Genomic DNA, 24,956 nt, shown 5'->3' with positions numbered 1-24,956 from the left:
GAATCTCCAATGGGCACCCAATTAACCCAAATGTGATGGAGTCATGCAGAGTCCATCGATGTCCCAGACCTGGGTCCATTTTGCGTTCATGTCATAGTGTATTTTACTTTATGCTCTCCTGCCCGCACCCCTCTATCCCAGATCTTTTATCACCCCAGCAGAGGGACACAGGTGAGTCTCAGCGTTTCATGGCGTGGCTCCTGCACTTCCAAATATCCTAACCGTGTCTGGCTTTAGGACAGCCCCACCCACCCTTGTCTCTAAGGGGATTAGAGCATCCTAGCAACCCTGAACCTCATGTGGGGTCAGGTGGGCTTAGGAGCGAGGCCTGCTTGGGCAGCGGGCACTTGGCTGCCTTACCCTGGTTCTGCTCGGGCTGCTGGCAGGCCTGTGATGCTTGGAGATTGGGGGGGCATCTCACGACAGAACAGGAAAGGTTCATTTACATGACTGGCATTTTTCACTGTTTGTTGGTCATTTCTGTGTCGGATTGTGTGGACCTCTGGTGTAGTGTGCCATAATGTGACTCTGCTCTTGACTCCCCTTTTGCTAGGTTACATGCTGGGTCAGACTCAGTCTACCACACTTTCTCTTGTGATTGACTGCCGTGTCCAGCGCTGCGGGACCGACTCAGGGGATGGCCGTCAGGGTGAAAGGAAAACTCGAGAGACACAGGGCTCCGTCATGCAGGAGAGGGTGAAGGATCTCTCTTTGTTGTTTCACACCATAGGTATTTATCATCCTCCAAGTCCGGCAGGAAAGGGGAAGGGGCAAGCAGGGGTGTGGGTTGAGTCACGTACTGTCAGGCGGCTGATAGCCCCCAAGCCCTCATAACCTTTACATGTGTCTCAATGTGGTGGCTGCCACACCAGTTTTAGTCATAGCCATAGAGGACGTGCTAAACCGAGGGTATGCTCTAGATAACCATTTACAAGCTGGAATGTTTCCCAGAACTGAGGCCATACTGTTGATAGCAGGAAGTTGCACATAATGTTAGTTTGGGGGGAGGCAGCAGATCAGGCATCCATCTTGTGCCAGGAGGCAACAATTGACCATTTCAGCAATTTCAACTCCAAGGGCAGTGACCTCTCTGAAGAGGTGAAGAAAGGTAAAACATTGCAGACACGTAAAGTAACAAAATAGGAGACTAACACTCAAGAATGGCTGAGATTAGCGCCAAAAATGTTGTTCCATAGCTTGGAGGCCAGCCACACATACTAGGGGAAAAGGCAGCTCAGATTGAGAAGGGAACACAAAATAAAGGGTTTTGGGAAGATCATCACAGGATGGGAGAAGCATACTGAAAGTAGACTATAGATCAAACATCATTGCCACTCAATGGTTCATTTGCAAACCACAACACACAAAAGGAGAGAGAGAGCAGAGGGGAATTCCCTGCCACAGAGGTAGGGTGGGGTGGGGCGTATGGGGGTGGGAGGGATACTGGGATTTGTGGTGGTGGGAAATGGGCCCTGGTGGAGGGATAGGTATTTGATCATTGTATAATTGAAACCCAAGCACAAAATTTGTAAGTCTACAACAGTATCTTATGGTCACTTCACTTAATCACTTAACTTCCCGTTAGTCCTTGATTTGCTCGAGCGGGCGCCAGTAACGTCTCCATTTGTCCCTGACGCGTGCTAGTGTAGCCCAATGGCATCTGTTCGCTCCGGGAACATGAAGGGCCTCAAACCGATCGTTCATGATCTTGACGAAGAAGTCTGACCATCTGGTAGGTGGGCGGCCACGCGGTCTTTTGACATCCCATGGAATCCAATCAGTAACAGCTCTAGTCCAACGGTCGTCTTTAAATCTCATTACGTGACCAGCCCATCTGATTTTCGACACCTTGGCAAATGAGACAGCGTCCCTGATCCTTGATCGTTGATGGATGTCAGAACTCCGGATTCGTTCTCTCATTTGAGTGAAACGTGATATTCCAAGCATAGCTCTTTCTATTTTTCTTTGGGAGACCTGAATAGCGTTCTCATCTTGTTTGCATAGGGCCCAGGTCTCTGAGGCATATGTTAATGCAGGAAGAACAGTGGAATCAAAGAGATGTGCCCGGAGCCGGAGGTTCTTCGTCCTCTTAGCTATTTCTTCGACTTTCTTGAAAGGCGTTCCAAGCCGCTCTCTTCCTCCTGCGCAGCTCGGGTGCCAGGTCATTTGTCATGTTGACCTCTCGACCTAGGTAGACATAGCTGTTGCATTCGGAGATGGTCGTTCCTTTGAGAGCGAATGGGGCGTCAGGAACAAGGCTGTTTCTCATAAACATTATCTTCGTAAGATTCAGCTGTAGTCCTACCTTTGCACACTCACGGTCAAAGTCGGCCAGCATTTGTGCCGCTTGGCTGATGTTTGGTGTTATTAAAACAATGTCATCAGCAAAGCGGAGGTGGTGTAATTGCCGACCATCTATCTTCACTCCCATTCCTTCCCATTCCAGTCGTCGCATGATGTTCTCGAGGGTGGCACTGAAGAGTTTCGGTGAAATGGTATCACCCTGCTGCACCCCTCTCTTGACATCAACGATCACTTCTTTGTAGAATGGTGAGATCCTGGTAGTGAATCCGCAATAGAGCTCACGGAGGATCCTGATGTATTGGGCTTGAATGCCCTGATTGGCTAGGGCTTCAATGACCGCTTCCGTCTCAACAGAATCAAAGGCCTTCTTTAAATCAATGAACGTTAAGCAGAGCGGCATCTTGAACTCCCGAGAAACCTCAATGAGCTTGGTTATCGTGTGGATATGGTCTATGGTGCTGAATCCTTTGCGGAACCCTGCTTGCTCGCATGGTTGTCCTTCATCTAATGTTCTGCCAATCCTATTCATGTGTCTCACAAAAAAAAAACTTTTTTTAAAATAGCAAATGGTTTCTTATGCAGCTATTTAAAAAATTGCTGAGTACTAATTGCTACATTTTCTGTCAAAACCATGTTTGAATTGTGAAGTTGTAAAGTATTTTGTGTAAATACCTTATGATTTGAGATTATTAAGGACAAATAACACTACTTCCACTACCCAGCCGTTGCCACACTCCAGGACACTTCATAAGACACTAAATACCCATCTTTCGGAATTGTTGTACCATATTTGATAGGGTTCAAATATGGTAACACCTACAAGGGTGAATAGAGGTCGCCCCAAAAGCCTCTATCCCTCTCGGAAAGACTGGCACGCTACCGAGAGTATTCCGCCCGCACGGAAGAGCCTGGCAAGCTATCCGCTGTGTATTCGATATGCCAAAACCAGTAACTACAACTGGTCTCATTCACCTGACCCTGAAGGCTTCACCGACATGGCAGCACTGAGAAGGATGAGAAAGGAGAGGCCGACAAAATCTTATGGCCGACATAGGCTGCCACGAATAAGGAAGACAAAAATGATCGTCTGTACTTTCCATGCACGTACGCTAGCATCAGATGCATCCATCGAGGACCTGATGGTACAAGCGCGAATGATCAAGTACGACATCATTGGTCTGACCAAGACAAGAAGGCACGAAGCCCACCATGCCGTTTTCGACACTGGAGAAGAATTGTTCCTCGGATCATGCGATAAAAGAGGTGTTGGAGGCGTCGGTGTCCTTGTCAACACAAACTTGGCCAAGAGCATTGATTCATTCGAATGCCTAACAACCCGAATCGGACGTTTACATTTGAGTAGATGTGGCTCACTGCCTGCAGTTTCTATCTTCGTTGTCTATGCACCAACATCTCATTATGATGAAAGAGAAATCGAGAAGTTCTACATGGAGCTAGAGAAGTTCTATAAAGAAGACCACACCTTCTACAAGATCATTGTGGGTGATTTTAATGCCAAGATAGGACCGAGAAGATCAGCTGAAGAACTACACATCGGGACCCATGGCCTAAAATGGAACGAACAGGGTGAGAGACTGTCTGAGTTCATCATGTCGACCAAGACCATTCATGGTAACTCACAGTTCCAGAAGGCAGAATCTAAACGATGGACATGGGAGTCTCCTGCTGGACAATTCCACAATGAAATAGACCACATCAGATTCAATCGACGGTTTTGCCTGACCAATGTCGCTGTTGTCCCAAAATTTCGAACGGGAGCGGACCACCGTCTCCTTCGTGCAAAATTCTACTTCACAGAGCGGGGAGAAAGGGCTTCAAAGTTCAAAAAGAGAACTCCCAGAATGACCACCAACTGGGAACTCTTTGGTACTATTGCGGCAACATGGGAAGATGCCATTGTTGACAACATTGACGAGGAATACGATCGACTGGTTCAGCACCTCCATGAATGTGCGAGGAACGCCAAGAGAGAGATTGCCACAAAAAATCGCCTATCTTCGAAAACTCTTGAGCTAATTCGCCAGCAAGGTTTGGCGCATGCTTCAGGCAACCGCAAGCTAACGTCCGAGCTCGCAAAGCAGTGGAGAGATGTGATCAAGAAAGACCTCAAAGAGAGAAGAGCAGAAGTCCTGGTAGATGCGGCAGAAGCCAGGAAAAGTATTCGTAACGCCCGCCGGTCCTTCACCAACTACAAGACCAAGATGACTGCCCTCCGACGTCCTGATGGATCCATCACATCCTCCAGAACGGCAATGGAGAAGATTATCCGTGACTTCTACTCAAATCTCTTCGATAGCCATGTCCACTTGCCGACATACCAAATTCCACAGGATGGATATGTCGTTCCAAACATTATCCCTTCCGAAATCTGACACACCATTTCGTCGGTAAAGAAACAAACAGCACCCGGCCCAGACAAGGTCAGACCTGAACACCTGAAGAACCTGCGGTCAGTACTCATCAATACACTGGCTCTGCTCTTCACTCGCTACCTGTCTGATTGCAAGGTTCCGTCCCAATGGAAAACCAGCAGGACCGTACTACTCTTCAAGAAGGGAGACATCCATGACATTGGCAACTCTCGCCCGATCTGTCTATTGTCTGTCAACTACAATTTGTTGATTGTAGGATTGGCAGAACACTAGATGAAGGACAACCATGCGAGCAAGCAGGGTTCCGCAAAGGGTTCAGCACCATCGACCATATCCACACGAAAACCAAGCTCATTGAGTTTTCTAGGGAATTCAAGATGCCTCTCTGTTTAACGTTCATTGATTTAAAGAAGGCCTTTGATTCTGTTGAGACGGAAGCGGTCATTGAAGCCCTAGCCAATCAGGCATTCAAGCCCAATACATCAGGATCCTCTGTGAGCTGTGTTGCGGATTCACTACCAGGATCTCACCATTCTACAAAGTAGTGATCGTTGATGTCAAGAGAGGGGTGCGGCAGGGTGATACCATTTCACCGAAACTCTTCAGTGCCACCCTCGAGAACATCATGCGACGACTGGAATGGGAAGAAATGGGAGTGAAGATAGATGGTCAGCAATTACACCACCTCCGCTTTGCTGATGACATTGTTTTAATAACACCAAACATCAGCCAAGCGGCACAAATGCTGGCCGAGTTTGTCAGTGAGTGTGGAAAGGTAGGACTACAGTTGAATCTTACAAAGACAATGTTTATGAGAAACAGCCTCGTTCCTGACGCCCCATTCACTCTCAATGGAACGACCATCTCCGAATGCAACAGCTATGTGTACCTAGGTTGAGAGGTCAACATAACAAATAACCTGGCACCCGGAGCTGCGCAGTAGGAAGAGAGCCGCTTGGAACGCCTTCAAGAACGTGGAAGCAATAGCTAAGATGACGAAGAACCTCCGGCTCCGGGCACATCTCTTAGATTCCACTGTTCTTCCTGCATTAACATATGCCTCAGAGACAGGTGCCCTACGCAAACAAGATGAGAACGCTATTCAGGTCTCCCAAAGAAGAATAGAAAGAGCTATGCTTGGAATATCACGTTTCACTCAAATGAGAGAAAGAATCCGGAGTTCTGACATCGGTCGACGATCAAGAATCAGGGACGCTGTCTCATTTGCCAAGGTGTCAAAAATCAGATGGCTGGTCACGAAATGAGTTTTAAAGACGACCGCTGGACTAGAGCTGTTACAGATTGGATTCCACGGGATGTCAAAAAACCGCGTGGTTGCCCACCTACCAAATGGTCAGTCTTCTTCGTCAAGATCATGAACGATCGGTTTGAGGCTCTTCATGTTCCCAGAGCGAACAGATGCCATTGGGCTACACTAGCAAGCGACAGGGACAAATGGAGACATTACTGACGCCCGCTCAGACAAATGGACAACTAACGGGAAGTTAAGTGATTAAGTGATTAATTTTAAAATGAAGCCAAAGAAGCTTTTCCTATGCTTCACAAAAAGAAGAAAGAAAGAAAGAAAGAAAGAAAGAAAAAAGAAAGAAAGGAATGAAGGAGACTGATTGCTTAAGGCTTTTCTTATGCTAGTGTGTTAATGTATATTTTTGTTTGTATTTGTAATAGACTATCAGAATGTGGCTAGAAATTATTGTTGTACATGAAAACACGTTTGAAGAGTAGTGTGTTAAAACCGTGTGCTTCTAAAGTTGTAAAGTTGTAAAATTGCCTGCAAAACTTTTATCCCATCAGAGTTTAAAAGCCTGAGTTTTTTGTCCGAACTTTCACACCAACTGTAGACCTTCTTGCTGAAGGAAAAAAAGGGAGTCACTTTACACCCAGGCGCTCAAATCAGCGCCCTTTACTTTAGTGACCTCCCAGCTGAACTGGGCAGCTGCCCCTGGCTCCCTCTCCTTCATCAGCAGAGGCAAGAGAGAGCTGAGAATAGTGAAACATCACAGTATTTTGTTTATAATTGAAGTGAGGAAGTTAATTTCTAAGTGCTAAAAGTTTTGAATGCTTTTTGAATAGGGATTATGCAGGAAACAAAATATGTATTTGTAGCAAAAAGGAATTTAAAGTTTAAAACTTTCTGACAGAAGAGAAATATGTAGGTCAATGAAATGTAGAAATCTTGTGAGTATTTTAAATAGAATATGGAATCCTAATTTTAAGATCTTTTAACATCTTAATTGTGAATATCTCTTTTGAATATCTGTGGGACTGATGTAATGCTTTTAAAAGAGTACCGCAGGGGCTGGAGAGACAGCACAGCGGCCGACCTTGGTTGGTTTTCCAGCATCCCTGAGCACCGACAGGGTGCAGAGCCAGGAGTAACCCCTGTGCACCGCCGGGTGTGATCCAAAAAAGAAAATAAATAAATAAATAAATAAATAAAAGAGTGCCGCAGAGTACAGCTTAGTCGTGGTAAGTGAGATAATGATTAGCAACTTGTTTCCAAATTTCTTGCTAGATCAACCTAGATGAAGTTCAGCAAAAACAAGGTTAAAACCTGTGAGACATGACTATATAGAAGCAAGATAAGTGTGTATTTGACTCAAAAGGGATAATGGATGGGGAGATCATTCGTGGGGAAAAGGAAAGGATCCTGGTAAAGTGAAACTTGTTTAGAAGAAAGGGTAGAGAACAAAATGAATATACAGGTATGTTTGAGGCATGAGGATGCAAACAAATATGTAGGTTTGAGGTTTAAGGAAAGAAACTGTAATCAAACAATATTGTGATAAGAAAATCTTGTAACTATCTGCCGAATTGTTCTAGAATTCAGACTCCTGTCACAGTGCTCTTAGAGAATTAAAACACAAGGCTTTCATTTTGGAACTTTACAAGTTCGATATGATGTTGTTAAACTGTGTATTTTGTCTCTACGGAACATAATGCTTCTTTTGACTAGGACCCAGAGTAAGTGGCTTAATAAGTAATATGTCATTGAGAGTAAGGTAGATATTTGCTTTTCTCTCCTCAGTGCCATGAAGCATTAAGGCACTCTGTTTATTTGCATGCACCTGGACAAAAGTCTTTCCTCCCTGAATAGGGTGTACCCTTGGAGCAGACAGGACAACCAGCGATGGGACCCCAAAAGTGCTCTTTCAGGGAAGGAGTCAGAGGATTCATCTACACGACAGGAGCAGGTATGTAACAGATGCCGATTCAAGTACTCTCTCTACAAATCTCAGGGAGACCCTCAAGGCAGACGGGTTCTAGGAAGGAGAGCACAAAAGTTGCCACATCTGCAGACATCTGGGAAGTTGCTCAGTGGGAGAGTAATTGTCTTACTGGTTAAGACTCATGTTAAGAGTGCAAAAAAAAATAATTAAATAAGTAAAAAGAGTGGGGGGGGTGGTTGGGCAAGTGTTTCAGATGCCAGAGAAAACTGAGTTTATTGCGCAAACAAGAGGACCAGGTTCAATCCCTAAGGGAGATTCCCTTTGGACAAAGAGAAACAGTAAACAGCCCCGCCCTAGCCGGCCATCCCACATACCAGGCTGTTGTAGCCCCCTCAGTAATAGTTCTTGGTCCTTTTTTTGTGTCAAATCGTTATATATTAAAATATATATATCACTTGATCACTTGACTTCCCATTAATTTTCGATTTGCTTGAGCGGGCGCAAGTAACGCCTCCATTTGTCCCTGTCGCGTGCTAGTGTAGCCCAATGGCGTCTGTTTGCTCTAGGAACATGAAGAGCCTCAAGCCGATCGTTCATGGTCTTGATGAAGAAGTCTAACCATCTGGTAGGTGGGCAGCCACGCGGTCTTTTGACATCCCGTGGAATCCAGTCCGTAACAGCTCTAGTCCAGCGGTCGTCTTTAAATCTCATTATGTGACCAGCCCATCTGATTTTTGACACCTTGGCAAACGAGACAGCGTCCCTGATTCTCGATCGTCGACGGAACTCCGGATTCATTCTCTCATTTGAGTGAAACGTGATATTCCAAGCATAGCTCTTTCAATTTCTCTTTGGGAAACCCAAATAGCTTTCTCATCCTGTTTGTGTAGGGCCCAGGTATCTGAGGTGTATGTTAATGCAGGAAGAACAGTGGAATCAAAGAGATGTGCCCGGAGCCAGAGGTTCTTCATCCTCTTAGCTATTTCATCGATGTTCTTGAAGGCGTTCCAAGCCGCTCTCTTCCTCCTGCGCACCTCGGGTGCCAGGTCATTTGTCATGTTGACTTCTCCACCTAGGTACACATAGCTGTTGCATTCGGAGATGGTCGTTCTGTTGAGAGCGAATGGGGCATCAGGAACGAGGCTGTTTGTCATCAACATAGTCTTCGTAAGATTCAGCTGTAGTCCGAAATTTCCAGACTCCAGTAATTCACTAATCTTAAAAAATACATATTAGAGAAAACTAAAAAATGCTAAGGTGATTTGATTTGCTTAAACGAAGTCTTCTGGCCCTTAGTGATAACAAGGGTGCTGGGATCAAACTAGGACCACACTCTCCTAGGATCATCATGATCTTGGCATCATTCCCGCTGGTAAGGTTCATTTCAACTTATTCTTTCTAGATTTTTCCCCATACTGAAGAGGAACGATAGGTCATACCAAGCACTATAGGGCCAATAAATCTGGCAACTAGTACATGCAGTGCATGCTCAATCCCTTGCCATATTCCCAATCTCCCGCACCTTCATTTTTCTCTGACCCACACAGTCCTCATGCCACTCAGTCACCAGCTCTCACGGCAGGACAACCTAAACTGACCAAGAACAGGGCGAGCACTTGCTGGAGTCTCAGACTATATAACCCAGAGCTCGTAAACCATCCAGCATGCCTTAATTCCCTCCTTCTCGTGCAAGAGAAGGCCCATACCCATGAGACCTCCATCATGTAATTCAAACCCCAGGATATACCACCCCCCACCCCAAGATAGAGCTGCAGACTGAGCAGTCAGCCTATTCACCGATAGCACCGAGGAATGAGACATTCAGTGGATGGATCTGCACTGAGGGTTGGGTGTGCTACTTTGATCTTTCATAGAGCCTGCTCTGCTGAAATATTGGGACTACTTATTGTGGCCTTTGGTTTTGCGACAAGCATTGGGGGAGATGTACCATGGGGGACCCCTTGAAAGGTGCATTCTTTGCCTAACAGAAATTTCAAGGGATTCAGTGAGCAGAAATACAATTGTTCCATAATAGCCGTAATTGAGAACCCAAAGGAGCAGAGATTCCATGCTCACGCAGGCACACAGTTCGTTCTCATCAGGTTACCATGGGATAGCTTTGATGAGGCCTGATCTTTTCTTTATGCAGGGGAATCACAAACTGGGATGCTCTGAGCTTACTTGATGACTCTTCACTCAGGAATCACTCCTGGCTGTGCAAGGAGGACCACACTGCATGCTCGATCGAACTGGGACAGCTTTGAGCAAGGCAAATGCACTGCCTCCTCTCTATCACTCTGGCCCAGATAATGGTCACTGGTCTTTATGAACTGCTCAAACTGAGGCTTAGAGACAAGACTTTTTGTGGAGGGGGTCAGGATAGATACTACAGAGTTTTGCAGGTCGCCTGCCCAGGTCAATCCAGCACTCTGGATGGCCCAAGAGCACTATTAGGAGTGATCCCTTTGCTCAGAAGCAGGAGCAAGTTCTGAGCATCTCCAATGGGGACAAAAAAACCCCTCAAATGTCATCCAGTCATGCACAGTCCATCGATGTTCCAAACTTGGGTCCATTTTTCACTCATGTGGTTGCGGATTTTACCTTTTCTCTCTTCTGCCCGCACCCCTCCATCCCAGATCTGCTGTCATTCCAGCAGAGAGACACAGGTGAGTCTGGGCCCTTTGCTGGCCTGGCTCCTGCACTGACAAAAATCCCCACCCTTCTTTGGCCTTAGGAGAGCCCCACCCACCCTTGTCTCTAAGGGGATTAGAGCTTCCTGGGAACCCGTAGCCTCATGTGAGGCCAGTTGTGTTTAGGACCGAGACTAGCCTGGCCAGGAGGCACTTGGCTTTCTTATCTGGGTCTTCTGGGGCTTCTGGCAGGACTGTGGTGGTTGGGGGAGGTGAGGGGGGCATCTCCTGTAGTGGCAAGTTTCCCTCTCAATGGGGCTAGAAATAATTCTTGAAACATGATTGTCTGAAATAATTTGACTGGTTTCAATTAAACTTTATTTACACACTGTGATTTACAGAGTTGTTCACCAAACAGTTGTTTCAGGCATTCATTGTCCCGCACCAATCAGCCCTATCTCCAGGTTCTCCGAGTTCAAAAAAGCACGACTCAGTCTTTACAGGGAAAGGAATCTCTGCAGATTTGTGCTCTGTTTCAGGCTGTGCGTGTGTAGGGAGTATTTGGCAAATAGACCACTGGGTTTGAGAAGTGGGGTGCATTTTCCCTAGATGTTTTTTCGAGGATTGGCACAATTGTGTGGTAGCAGTAACTGTAGGCCTCAGTGGACTGGACTATGAGCTCCCAGACCAGGCAGCATGGAGAAAGGCCCCGTCCTCAAGACCTGACCATGTCCATGCAAAGTCCATGGTCTCTTCCCTACACAGTTGCAGGAGGAAGGCATAGAGGGGTGAGGCACCGGAGTAGGTTCAGTGGGGGCTCTGACTCTGTCTTGGCCTCATTCTGAGTACCTGACTTCACAAGCCACTCGAGCCTCTTAACAGTCACAACCCCACAGGAATACACAGAGGAGGGCCACATGGATTCACCAGTGAATTCTTCCAAATCTTTCAGGACTTGCTCCAAATCCTTTGTAAGCTTTTCCAGGAAATCAAAGAATCGGGATCACTATCAAGAGACCACTTTGCGAGTGAGATAGTGACCCCAGTTAACTGGAATGCAACTCCTTTTCACTTGCATTACTGTCTCTCGGACCCTGTATCCATTCACCCAGTGACCAGTATATCAGGGTACAATATTTTGGGGCTCGTCCGAGATCTCGGATGAACATACACACACCTTAGAACAGTACAAAGTTTTTCTAAAAGAAAAAAAAATTCGCTGTCACTCAAGGGCGGTGACTTTGAGACCAAGACAGGAAACAGTCTCGCCCTACTCGCCCTGCCCCTCCCAAACACCAGGCTGTTGCAGCCCCCTCAGTACCAGTACTTTGATCCTTTCTTGCCTCAAATCCTTAAATATTAGAGAAAACTTAGAAAATGCTTAAACAATTTGATTTGCTTGAGCAGTCTACTGGCCTTTAGTGCAAATGCCCTACCCACTGTCCTATCACTCTGACCTGATTAAGGACTCTGGTATTTATCAGATGGAGAAAATGAGGTTTAGAGAGAAAAGGTTTTGTGGACGGGGTCGGGAGAGATAATAAGTGTTTTGCTGGTTCCCTGACCAGGTCATAGCTGACGTCCAGGATGGCCCCGGAGCACTATTAGGAGTGATCCCTTCCCTCAGAAGCAGGAGTAGTTCTGAGCACGTCCAGGTCGACAAAAAAACAAATAAAAAAATGATGGAGTCATGCAGAGACATCGCTGTTCGAAACGTGGATCCACGTTTTGCTCACGTGGAAGCGCATTTTACTTGCTCTTTCTCCTGCCACACCACTAGATCCCAAAGCTGCTCTCACCCCAGTAGAGGGACACAATTGAGTCTGGGTCATTCACTGGCCTGGCTCCTGCAATGACAGAAATCCCCACCCTGTCTGGCCTGATGGCAGTCCCTCCCACCCCAGTCTCTAAGGAGATTGGAGCCTCCTGGAAACCCTGAGTATCCTGTGGGGCACAGGAAACTGAGGGTGTTGGCTGGCCTGAGGTTGTTGACACTGGACTTGAGACCCTGGTCCTGCTCTGGACTTCGGGCAGGGTTATGAGGGCTTGGCGTCTTCCGTGGGAGGAACGTTCCCTCTTACCTGGGCAAAGTGTCAGAATTATTGAAACATGATTGTCCGGAATTATTGGACTATTTGTATTTAAACATTATTTAAACACTGGGATTGACAAGGCTGTTCCTAATACAGTTGTTTCAGGTATTCATTGTTCCCGCACCAATCATCAGTAACTCCGATGCTTCCAAGTTCATAGAGGCCGGAGTTAATCTCTTCAAAGAAAGAAATCTGCGCAGATTTCTGCTCTGTTTCAAGGTCTGGGTGGGCTGAAAGTATTTTTCAATGGAAGCACTGGATGTGAGGAGGGGGGCGGATTTTCTCCAGACGTTATTTCAAGGATTGGCAGAACTCAGCGCCTGAGGCACACCGATTTAGCCCTCAATGGGCAGGGCTATGAGCTCCGATGCCAGGCATGAGGGAGAGAGGCCCAGGTCCTCTGGACCTCAAAATGTACATATAAATGCCACAGTCCCTTCATGCACACATGCAGGAGCAAGGTAGAGATTGCAGAGGCACCGGATACAGGCCTAGGAATTTACTGTGTCCTGGATTGAGTACCTGGCTCCACAGGCCACCCAAGCCCCTTTAGCACTCCTGTCCAGACAGAGAAGGCAAAAACAGAGGAGGGCCAAGACCAAGACAATGGCAGGTAGCCTGTGGTTACTGACGTTTGACCAGACCACGGAAACCTGGACAGTCATAGTCACAGGAGACAACTATTTCTCAAAATGAGTTTCTTTGATCGAGGAGCATTTCACACAGAAGGGCACCATATATCCTCTTGCTCTGAAACCACAGATAAGAAGATACAACAAACACGAGTATAAATATATAAAATATGCGGATAAGAGGGAGGAATAAAAATACCCTTGACACAACTGAAGGAAGTAACCACTTTTTAAAATCAGTGCTGGAGCAATAGTACATCAAGTACAGCATTTGCCTTGCATGCAGCTGACTCGGGTTTGATTCCCAGCATCCCACATGTCCGGCGAATATCCCCAGGAGGAATTACTGAAATCAAAGCCCAGAGTAACCTATGTGCATCGTGGTGTGTGACCCAAAAAGCAAAAAGTAAATAAATGAGTAAAAGACAAAATATGACCTTAAATGTTTAGTATGTACTACTGGCAAGGGAAAGAGAAAAGCGTCCAGATGCCCCTGGGAGACAGAGTCTCTCCTTGAGTTAATCCCTACATGAGAATAATTGTCTCCATCTACATGCTTTACCACTGTAAATAATCTATCACACCTCCATGCATTCTGCACCTCATACCTCCTGTGTTTTGCATGTCAGACCGAGGTTTGCATGGCAAATAATAAATAAATAAATAAATAAACGAAGAAAAAGAAGTGTTTTAGGTGCCAGTGAAAAATGATTTTAGAGCACAATCCAGAATCCCAGGTTCAATCCCGAAGAGAGATTCCCTGTGGAGAAAGATATAAGAACCGACCCCGCCCTATCCACCCCGACCTTCATACATACCAGCCTGTTGTAGCCCCCTCAGTACCAGTGCACTTGGCCCTTCCATGTCTCAAAATCCTAATATAGTAAAGAATTTAGAAAATGCTAAATCTATTTGATTTCCTAGAGCAAAGTCTACTGGCCCTTAGTGACACCAAGGGTGCTAGGGTCAAACCAGAACCATCACTTAATCACTTATCACTTAACTTCTCGTTAGTCGTCGATTTCCTCGAGCGGGCGCCAGAAACATCTCCATTTATCCCTGTCGCGTGCTAGTGTAGCCCAATGGCATCTGTTCGCTCTGGGAACATGAAGAGCCTCAAACCGATCGTTCATGATCTTGACGAAGAAGTCTGACCATCTGGTAGGTGGGCGGCCACGCGGTCTTTTGACATCCCGTGGAATCCAGTCGGTAACAGCTCTAGTCCAGCGGTCGTCTTTAAATCTCATTACATGACCAGCCCATCTGATTTTGACACCTTGGCAAATGAGAGAGCACCCCTGATTATTAATGGTTGACAGATGTCAGAACTCTGGATTCCTTCTCTCATTTGAGTGAAACGTGATATTCCAAGCAGAGCTCTTTCTATTCTTCTTTGGGAGACCTGAAGAGCGTTCACATCTTGTTTGCGTAGGGCCCAGGTTTCTGAGGCATAAGTTAATGCAGGAAGAATAGTGCAATCAAAGAGATGTGTCCGGAGCCGTAGGTTCTTCATCCTCTTAGCTATTTCTTCGACGTTCCTGAAGGCGTTCCAAGCCGCTCTCTTCCTCCTGCGCAGCTCGGGTGCCAGGTCATTTATCATGTTGACTTCTCGACATAGGTACACATAACTGTTGCATTCGGAGATGGTCGTTCTGTTGAGACCGAATGGGGCATTAGGAACGAGGCTGTTTCTCATCAACATTGTCTTCGTAAGATTCAGTTGTAGTCCTACCTTTTCACACTCACGGTCAAAGTCGGCCAGCATTTGTGGTGTAGTTTGGTGTTATTAAAACAATGTCATCAGCAAAGCGGAGGTGGTGTAGTTGCCGACTCTCAGACACCAGCTCTCAGTACTTCTTTTTCCACTGATTTTGCTAGTTCCTAGGGCTAGCGTGTTCTTGGAGTTGAGACAAGCTGTAAGCACTCTTGTCCACAGAGAAGCTCCAGGAACCCATAGGTAAGCCTGAACCCACCCCCCAACACCTCTAATGCAGGACAAACCAAACCGACCATGCACAGGCTGAGTACTTGAAGGATTCTCAGCCTATACAACCCAGAGCTGGGCAATCATCCAGCATGCCTTTAATTCCGTGCTCCTTGAGCAAGGGAACACCCATACCCATGAGACCTCCACCATCTAATTTCCCACCCCAGGATATACTACACCCCATCTCTGAGATCAGAGTTGCAGACTCAACTTGTCAGCCTATGCAGTGAGAGCACCGAGCAGCGAGACCTTCAGTGGACGGGTCTGTACTGAAGGTTGGGCACGCTGTTATGGTCTTTAATAGCACCCTGGTCTGGCAGGATTTTGACACTCCTGATTGCAACCTTTGAGTTGGCGAAAACCATCTGGGGGCATATATTGGGGGACCCCTTGACAGGTGCGTTCTTTGCCCACCAGAAATATCAGGGACTTTAGTGAGCAGAAATACTTTTTTCTTCAGAATAGCAGTAATCAGGGACCCAAAGAAGCAGAGAAGCCATTCTCAATAAGGCGCACAGTTCCTTCTCAGAGGGAACCATGAGATAGTTTTCCTGAGGGCTGACCGTTTGTTTTTGCAGGGGGATCGCATCCTGCTATACTCCGGATTCACACCTGACTCTGTACTCAGGAATCACGCCTGGCTGTGCACGGGGGACCATACTGGATTCTCTTTCTATCTGGAATGGCTTTGAGCAAGGCAAATGCACTACCCACTATTCGATCACTCTGGCCCTGATAATGGCCACTGTTATCAACTGGGCAAACGGAGGCTTAGGGAAAATTTTTTTGTGGAGAGGGTCAGGACAGATGCTCCAGTTTTGCAGGTGGACGGACCAGGTCATATCCGGCACTCTGGATGGCCCCTCAGCCGTAGTAGGAGGGATTTCTTTGCTCAAAAGCAGGAGCAAGTTCTGAGCATCTCTAGGGGCGAACCAAAACAAACCAAAATGTGATGGAGTCCTGTAGCGTCCAATGGTGTTGTAGACTTGCGTCCACTTTGTGTTTACGTGGAAGCGCATTTTGCGTGGTCTCTCTACTGCCGGCACCCCTTGATCCCAGAGCTGCCATCACCCCAGCTAGGTACACAGTTGAGTCTGGCTTCTTAACTCCTCAGCCTCCTGCACTGACAAAGATCCCCACCCTGTCTGGCCTGAGGAGAGCCTCGCCCACCCAGTTCTCTAAGGGGATTAGAGCCTCCTGGCAACACTGAGCTTCAAGTGGGGCCAGGTGGGCTGAGGAGCAAGGATGGTCTGAGCAGGTGGTACTTGGCTTTCTTACCCTGGTCTTGCTCAGGCTGCTGGTGGAACTGTGGTGTTTGGTGGAGGTGGGGGGGGGGCATCTCCTGTGGTGGGACCTTGCACCCTCATAGTGCAAGAAACGATTACTGAAAGATGATTGCCTGGATAATTTGACTGTTTTTAATTAAATTTATTTACACAGTGTGATTTACAAAGTTGTTCATAAAACAGTTGTTTCAGGCATTCATGTTCCAGCTATAGCTTTGGGGTTTCCAAATGCATAGAATCCGAGTCAATCTTTACAGGGAAATTAATCTCTGCAGATTTGTGCTCTCTTTCAGGGTGTGTGTGGTTAGGAAGTATTTGGCTAGTGGACTACTGGTTTGAGGAATGGGGTGCTCTTTCCGTAGAACTTTTTTGGAGATTGGCACTATTGGGGGCTAGGAAGAACTCTAGGCCACAGTGGGCAGGTCTATGATCTCCCAGACCAGGCAGCAGGGAAACAGAAACCCTGTCCCTCCAGACCTTACTATGACCCTGCAAAGGCCACGGTCCCTTCTTTGCACACATGCAGGAGGAAGGATGAGAGGGCTGAGGCACCGGAGATGGCCCAGTGGGAGTATGATTCTGGCTTGGCCTCGGTCTGAGGTCCTGATTCCACAAGCCACTTAAGCCTCTTCAGCACTCATAACCCCACAGGAATACACAGACGGACGGGCACATGGATTCACTAGTGAATTCTTCCAAGACTTGCAGAAGGACTTACTCTAAGAACTTTTTAAGCTTTTCCAGGAAACTGAAGAATCAGAAACATTTCAAACAGCTACTATGAAGCATATATCACTCTGATGACAAAAGCAGACAGAGGCACCACACAGAAAGAGAATAAAAGGCAGATATCCCTGATGAACACAGACACAAATGTCCCCAAAAAGAAATCCTAGCAAATAGAATCCAAAGACTCCTAAAAAGTATCATACACTATGACCAAGTGAGGCTCATCCTGGGGATTCAAGGATGGTTTAACATTCTCGATTCAATCAACACAATCCATCATATCAATAAAAGAAAAGATAAGAACCGTATAACGCTATAAATTGATGCAGAGAAAACATTGAAAAAGTTCCATCCTATATAGAAGGAAGGTAAGTGTTTATTTTAAGTAAAAGAGATAACGGATTGAGAGATCATTAGTGGGAATAAGAAAGGAGCCTAATAAAGTGAAACTGGTTTTGAAGAAAGGTTAGAGGACAGAATGAATGTAAAGAAATGTGTAGAAGGCTTGAGGATGTAAAGAAATATGTAGGTGTGATGTTTAGGATAGAGACTGTAATCAAAATATATTGTGATAAGAAACTCTTCAAACTATCTGCAAAATTGTTCTAGTATACAGACTCCTGTTACCGTGCTCTTAGATCATTAATTCACCAGGCTTTTAATTTGGAACTAAGTTCGATATGATGTTGTTAAACTGTAGATTCTATCTCGATAGGCTGTAATACTTCTTTACCAAGGACCCATATTAAGTGGGTAAATAGACATCGAATGACTGAATTCATTCCTGAAATAGAAAATAACATGTGACTGACACCCAAATATTAGACACAGGGTCCAGGAATATTGCTCCAAAGTTGGAGCCTTTCTCATGAGCAGGGAAAGAAGGCAGCTGGAAAACAGAAGGGATCACTAAGTCAATGATGGTTGGAGGAACCATTTGGGAAGGGAGATGGGTGCTGAAATTACAGGAACAAGTGTGATTGCCTCTCACTATCTCTATTGAAAACCAAACTTCCTAAATGGAGAGAGAGATTATGGGAAAATTGTCTGCCACAGAAGGAGGGAGAGGGCTCTAAACGGAGCAGGGGAGGTAATACTGGAAACAATGATGGTGCAGAATGTGCAGTGCTGGAGGGATGCGTGTTTGATCATTGTATGACTTGAAACTCAAACATCCAAGTCTTGAAACTATATAACGGTTATTCAAACACACACACAGAGGAGAGGCAATGCCAGAGAAAATGGGCAGTTAAGGCACTGGCTATGGTATTTTTCCAGGCCTCGGGAACCTGAACAGTCATAGTCACAAAAGGAGACAACGATTTCTCAAAATGAGTTTATTTCATCGAAGAACATTTCAGTGGAGGGCACCACGTGTCCTCTTGCTTTTAACTGAAGGAGAAAGGGATATGAAAATATAAAAATATGAGTAGAAATATAAAAATAAAGAATATCACAAAAAGTGTCTACAGTGAGATAGTCCAGCAGGTAAGGCCCTTGTCTTACACGTGGCAAAGCACAGTCAATCCCTGAAAAAGGCATATGATTGCCTAAGCTTCAAAGGGAGAACACTGAGCTAGGAGTTAGCCATTGCAAGGCAGTGTGGCCTAAACAGCGCCACCCTCATGTAGACCTTTAAAAATGAATTGAAATTCCTTACAAATACATTTCATTCCAATTTGGAAACAGCAAAAAAGCAATGTAGAGTTCATGATTCAATATCCATTGGATACATGTGAGTATCTCTTGTAAAAATACTCATGAAACCTCCGACTCTTGAAAATAAAAGTAGTAGGGTTGATCAGGGTGGAGTGCCTTGCTCTGCCGACAGGAACTCCAGGCATAGTCTCCTGTACTTCACAGTCCCCTGAGCACCTCAGGGTGTGGCACAATCACCAAGAACCGTAAAAAGAGAAATAAAATGTCATAATATCTTCTTCAAATATACAGTTTCGTGTGAATTGTCAAGAAAAGTCTTTGCTGGGCGATGTGGATGTTGAGTGTCTAGTCGGTGACAAGCATTATCTGTGCACTCTTGCATGCTGCTTTAAATGATCCAAACGGGCAAACGTGTCCTGACACTGAGGACAGCTGTAGGGACGTTCCCCCGTGTGCGTCTTCTTGTGTCTGCTGAGTTCATCGGAGCGGGGGAATTTCCACGGGCACCCTTTCACGTCGCACACATAGGGCTTGACTCCTGGAACAGAGAGAGAGAGAGATTTGTTATTCATGAGTACCTTATGACTGGCATGGAACACAAAATGTGGAGCAGAGCATGTTTAGAGGGAGCAACTGAGCACCCACTGGAGGGTGGGTAGAAGAGAGGAAGAGAAAGGCAGCATTAGCTGGAGGAAGAGTAAAACGAGAGGGAAAAAGGACACCCAGAGTGCTCCGAGAGTCACAGCAGAGAAAACTGTGAAGTCGGGATGTCTGTGCCCTTGAGACAGGGTCAAGATCAGTCCAAAGGGAAAAAATATTCTCTCCATGGCCAAAAAGGCACCAGTGAACTCGACAGAAACCACCCAACTGGACGCTAGCTCTAACCAGGCTCTCCCTAGGATGGCGGGTCTTCCTCTCTCATCTGCCAATTTTCTCTAGGCAAACACGAGACCCTGGCTTAGAGGGACGAGCAACAATCTAAACTGAGTATCAATACACCGTTTCTTGTTTCCACTCACCAGTGTGGACTCGTTCATGGATTCGCAGGTGAGAAGCCCTGCTGTACTCCTTCCTACAGCCCTCGAATGTACACGCATAGCGCTTCAGACCATCTGAGTTTATGTGGTACTCTCTTCGCTGGCGCTTCTTTGGCCTCGGGAATTCTGGGGATGGTCCTTGGACCAAAGGGACACTTGCATACATAAATCCTGATTGTGGCAGTGGCAATCCCTGTGGCACCATCTGGTTTCCATAAAGGCTCTGGGTGCCACTCTGAGTGACAGGATGAATGCCAGTAGAGGTCTGGTCACCGATGAAAGTCATTGTTGGGTGCCCTGTGACAGGGATCATCTGCACTCCAGATTGAAGCATCTGGTTCCCATTGATGGTGTGGACCCCGCTGAAGGGCACCTGGTTCACCAATAACATTTGGGAATGAGTGAAGGGCACCTGATTCCTGCTGAAAGACTGGTTCGTGCTCATGGATATTGGAGTTCCATATCCAGTCTCCTGCCCAGTGCGGGACATCTGGCTCTCACTTTGTATCTGGTGTGCACCAAAAGGTATCTGATTTGCCCACAGCATTTCGGCACCAAGGAAGGGCATCTGCATTCCATCTAGTATCTGGGTACCAGTGTAGGGCGTCTGGTCCCCACTGGGGGTCTGTTCAGTCCCAGGAGTCTTGGTCTGTCCCTCTGGTAGGGTCTGGTACCCACTGAAGGTCTTCAGCACGTCTGTGTCAGGAGTCATGTGGGAGGCAGTTGTGGGATTGCTCTGAGAAGAGCAGTTCATGTTCTGCTCCCAGGAAGTCATGTCCATCAGCTCCTCAAGGATCTGGTCTAGCACACTGTCCTTCTCTTCAGTTGGCAACTGCGGGCTGCCTTGACTCTGGAGATTCAGAGATTCACAGTACAGGGGAATTGTACATAGTGGGTCTGGATCTTTGGCTTGGTTCTGACTCGGCTTATTGGAGCTGGCCTGATGCTGGAGAGTTACAGATCTGGGGATCTGTGGCTCTTCAAGGAGCTGATCGAGAATGTCCTGCCTCTCGCGGATCTCTCCTGTGCTTCCTGGGCCCTGCGAAGTCATAGGAGCACAGAGCTCAGGCTCAGGAGCATTTGGGTCCTCTGCCTCACAGGACTGGAGAATGTGTGCATGATTCTCATGAAAGGTGTCAGGGGCCTTCTCTTGCCTCATGTCTTCCCTGGTGAAGTCCTAATAGAAAAAAATAAAACCAAGTAGAAAATCAGAGTCCTGCTCAACTCAATCCAATTCTGCACATCTGCCCTCAATCCCACTGATGGCCTCCTAGCCTAGATTCCCATCTACCTTGCTGCCACCCCACACTTCTTTTTCCACTGTCCACCAGAATCTGCATTGTTACGATTCTGTTTGCGCTCCATATCTGGATAGAGTGACTGCACTGAAAAGAAACTGTTACTGTGCCAGTGCAGTCTCGGTGTAGTGGGAAAACTCCACCAACCCTGGAGTTGAACAGTATGGGTGGAGATCTACAGGGATCACATCACTCAAAATCTAATCATGAGAGCGACCAGTAAGAGGGACCAGTGGGCAGAAAACTGGCTCTACACGGGGCGATATTGAAATTATCCCTGGCACATATTCAGCTGCCCAGAGCAGCCTAGGAGTATACTCAGAGCACCAGTAACAATTAGAGCAGCGTCTTTCTGGGATTGCCCCAGAATGTTAAAACAATGCAAATGACATACATATTTTTCAATACTTATTTGGTTATTACTTGATTGCTTACCTGTTGGATGAAAGTGTCCATCCTAAAAGGCATTTGACTCGCAATTTCATTCTGGTGTGCAGTGGGAGATATCTGGGTCACACACTGTGCCTGGTCCCCAGTGAAGGACGTTGTGCTCCCCCATGGGACATGAGCACCAGTGATGGGAATCCTATTTCCACTGACGAACCCACCCAAACTGAAAGGCTTTCGAATCCTATGTGGGGTCTGATCTCCTGTGAAGAACATCTGGATCTCATTAACTTCAGTGGCATCAGAGAGGAGTGTATTGATTTTTACTGGGGTCTGATCACCGACAGAGTTTTCTGAAGAGCCCTCAGGCAGGGTCTGGTCCCCCACGAAAGTCTTCTGCACATCTGTGTTGGGTGTCAGTTGGGAGGCAGCTGTGGGATTGCTCTGAGCAGAGCAGCTCATGTTCTGCTCCCAGGAAGTCATATCCATCCGCTCCTCAAGGAGCTGGTCCACTGCACTCTCCTTGTCATCAGCTGGCCCCTGGGGACTCAGAGACACAAAGATTTGGGGCATGTCAAGGAGCAGATCCAGAGTGGTAGCCTGGTTCTGGGATGGCTTCTGTGGACTGGGCTGAGCCTGGCAAATGGTAGGCCGATGCATATGCAGCTCCTCAAGAACCTGATCAAGGATGCTGTCCTGGCCTTCAGGATCCTTAGGGCTGGCTGGACTCTGGGGAGCCATGGCAGTACAGAGCTGGCGCTGACACATCACGGGATCGTCCACCTCATATGTCTCGAGAAACTCCTCAAGATTCTCAAAGAAGTCATGGAAGATGTCTGGGGTCGTCTGTTGGCTGTTGCACTCCATGGTTGAAACCTGAAAATAAAGAGATGTGATTAGAGACCAGTCAGTGTCCATGTAACCCCCATACCTCAGTCCTGTCCCTCCTCTCCTAGTGTTGTTTTCCTAGCCTGATCGCCCATTTTTCTGCTTGACACCCCACCTTTTTCTCTTCACGCATATCACAGACTTTTCGCTAATTCCATTTCATGTGCGTCCCACATCTGCTCAAAGTGATAGCTGTGAAACTAGACCCCTCCTATTCTACGGTGTCCGAGAAGTGGACAGGGACGTCTGGACCCTTGCCTTGACACTGTGGTAGGAGATCCAAGGTGGGGTGCGTGTGTCCCACATAATTAAAATCAAATGATCACTGGGATCAGAGAGATAGTTCAGCAGGGAATGCACTCCTTTCAGAGAGGAAATTCTAAAAATGATCCCCTGCACACAAATTGGTCTCTGGCTCTTGCCAAGGAATGATCCTTGAGCATATGGAAAAATATAAAGTAAATTTTTAAAATTTCTTTTTTCGGGAATGCCCTGCCACAGTGTTACGTTTGGATGGGGGGAAAAGGGGTCGGAGAGATACTGAGACTGTTGGGGGTGGAGAATGGGCACTGGTGGAGGGATGGGTATTCAATCATTGTCTAACTGAAACTGAAGCACAAAAATTTGAAGTCTACAACTGTATCTCATGGTGTTTCACTAATAAAAAATTCCTTTTTTGATATATATTTTTCCACCTGTTAAGTGTACTGATATCCCAAACTGGTATAAGGAATTCTTGGTTGAAAACAGTGTCAAAACTAAGAAAGTGTAAGAGTGTAGAAGCCCTTATCTAGGCCAGCGTTTCTCCCTCAGAGACTCCTGGAAGTTCCAAAGAGCCAGGGCAGGAGACTAGTGGCCCACAGGTAGGATAGAGCAGGTCACTTTCACACGCAAGAGAGATAATGCTAAAAATGGGGCATGAATGTCCTCAGGCCCTGCAAGAGCTCTGTCAGAGAGTTTCCTAGAAGCATTCTCACGTTTTGATGGAGCCTCAGGTTTCAATCCTGCTAGGACTAGAACTCTAAGAGTGTTTTTCTTGCTCTCAGCCAACCCAAGTTTGATTCCCAGAATCTCATTTGGTCTCCATAGCACCACCAGGAGTAATTCCTGAGTGAAAAACTAGGAGTAACCTCTGTGCATCGCTAGGTGTGACCGAAAAGCAAAATAACCAAACAAATAATAAAATTTGAATTTAATTGTTTAATATGTACTAGCAACCAGGGAACGAGAAAAAGCAATATAGATGTTGGAAGATAGAGTGTCTTCTTGATTAAATCCCCACAAGTCAATTGCCTCCATCTAAATGTGCTACCTCTGTAAATAATCTATCACACTTGCATGCATTTTGTATCTCAAACCCCCTCAGATATTATATAAAGGGCATTCTGTTCTTGAAATAAATGACCCATACAGAACGTCTTTAAATCAAGAAGAAGAAGATGAAGAAGATTAAGAAGAAGAAGAAGAAGGAGGAGGAGGAAGAGGAGAAGGAGGTGGAGGAGGAAGAGAACGAGGAGGAGGAGGAGGTGGAGGTGGAGGAGGAGGTGGAGGTGGAGGAGGAGAAGCAGAAGGAGAAGTAGAAAGAGAAAGAGAAGGAGAAGGAGAAAGTATGACAAACGTAACCAATTTTACAGAAATCTGGGAAGATGCTCAGCGGTAGAGTCATTGTGATACAAATTAAGAACCAGGTTAGGAGTGCAAAACAATCACTATCTAAATAAAAAGAGTTTGGGGAAAGTGTTTGAGACGCCACAGAAATCTGAGTTAGCTGCACGAACTAGAGGTCCAGGATCAAATGGTAAAGGAAATACCCTGTGGGCACTGAGAGACAGTAAACAGCCCCGCCCTACACGCACCTCCCACATACCAGGCAGCTGTAGCCCCCTCAGTACTACTTCTTTGGTCCTTTTGATCTCAAATCCTTATTTACTAAAAATATATATGAAAGAAATCTTAGAAAACGTTAAGTCAATTTGTTTTGCTTGAACAAAAACTACTAATTTGGAGAAACTTGCAGGCTACTGAATGTGAACTGCCCACAGGGCAGAGTCTGGCAAACTCCCCGTGGTATACCCAATATGCCAAATACCAGTAACAATGATGGGTCTCATTCTTCTAACCCTGAAAGAGCCTTGAATATGGTACTTTTGAAAAATCTCAGGGCTAAGACGAAAGAGACGTTACTGGGGCCTGCTCGAGGCAATCGACCAACAACAGGATGGTCGTGATCGTGGTCGTGATCAAACAAAGTCTACTGGCCCTTAGTGACACCAAGGGTGCTGGGGTCAAACGAGGACAACAGGCACCCAAGTCTGCCCACATCCTCTAATATACGTAGGGGAAGAGTGAGAATAGAGCCCTACTCCCACCAATGATTGCTTTCTCACCACATTTGTTGTGTTCGCTGCAGCTCTCACAACCAGCAAACGTGTTTAAGAGTCT

The sequence above is a fragment of the Sorex fumeus genome, unplaced genomic scaffold (assembly GCF_029834395.1).
Source record: "Sorex fumeus unplaced genomic scaffold, SorFum_2.1 ptg000082l, whole genome shotgun sequence".
NCBI lineage: Eukaryota > Metazoa > Chordata > Mammalia > Eulipotyphla > Soricidae > Sorex > Sorex fumeus.
Note: the sequence above shows the minus strand (reverse complement) of the source record.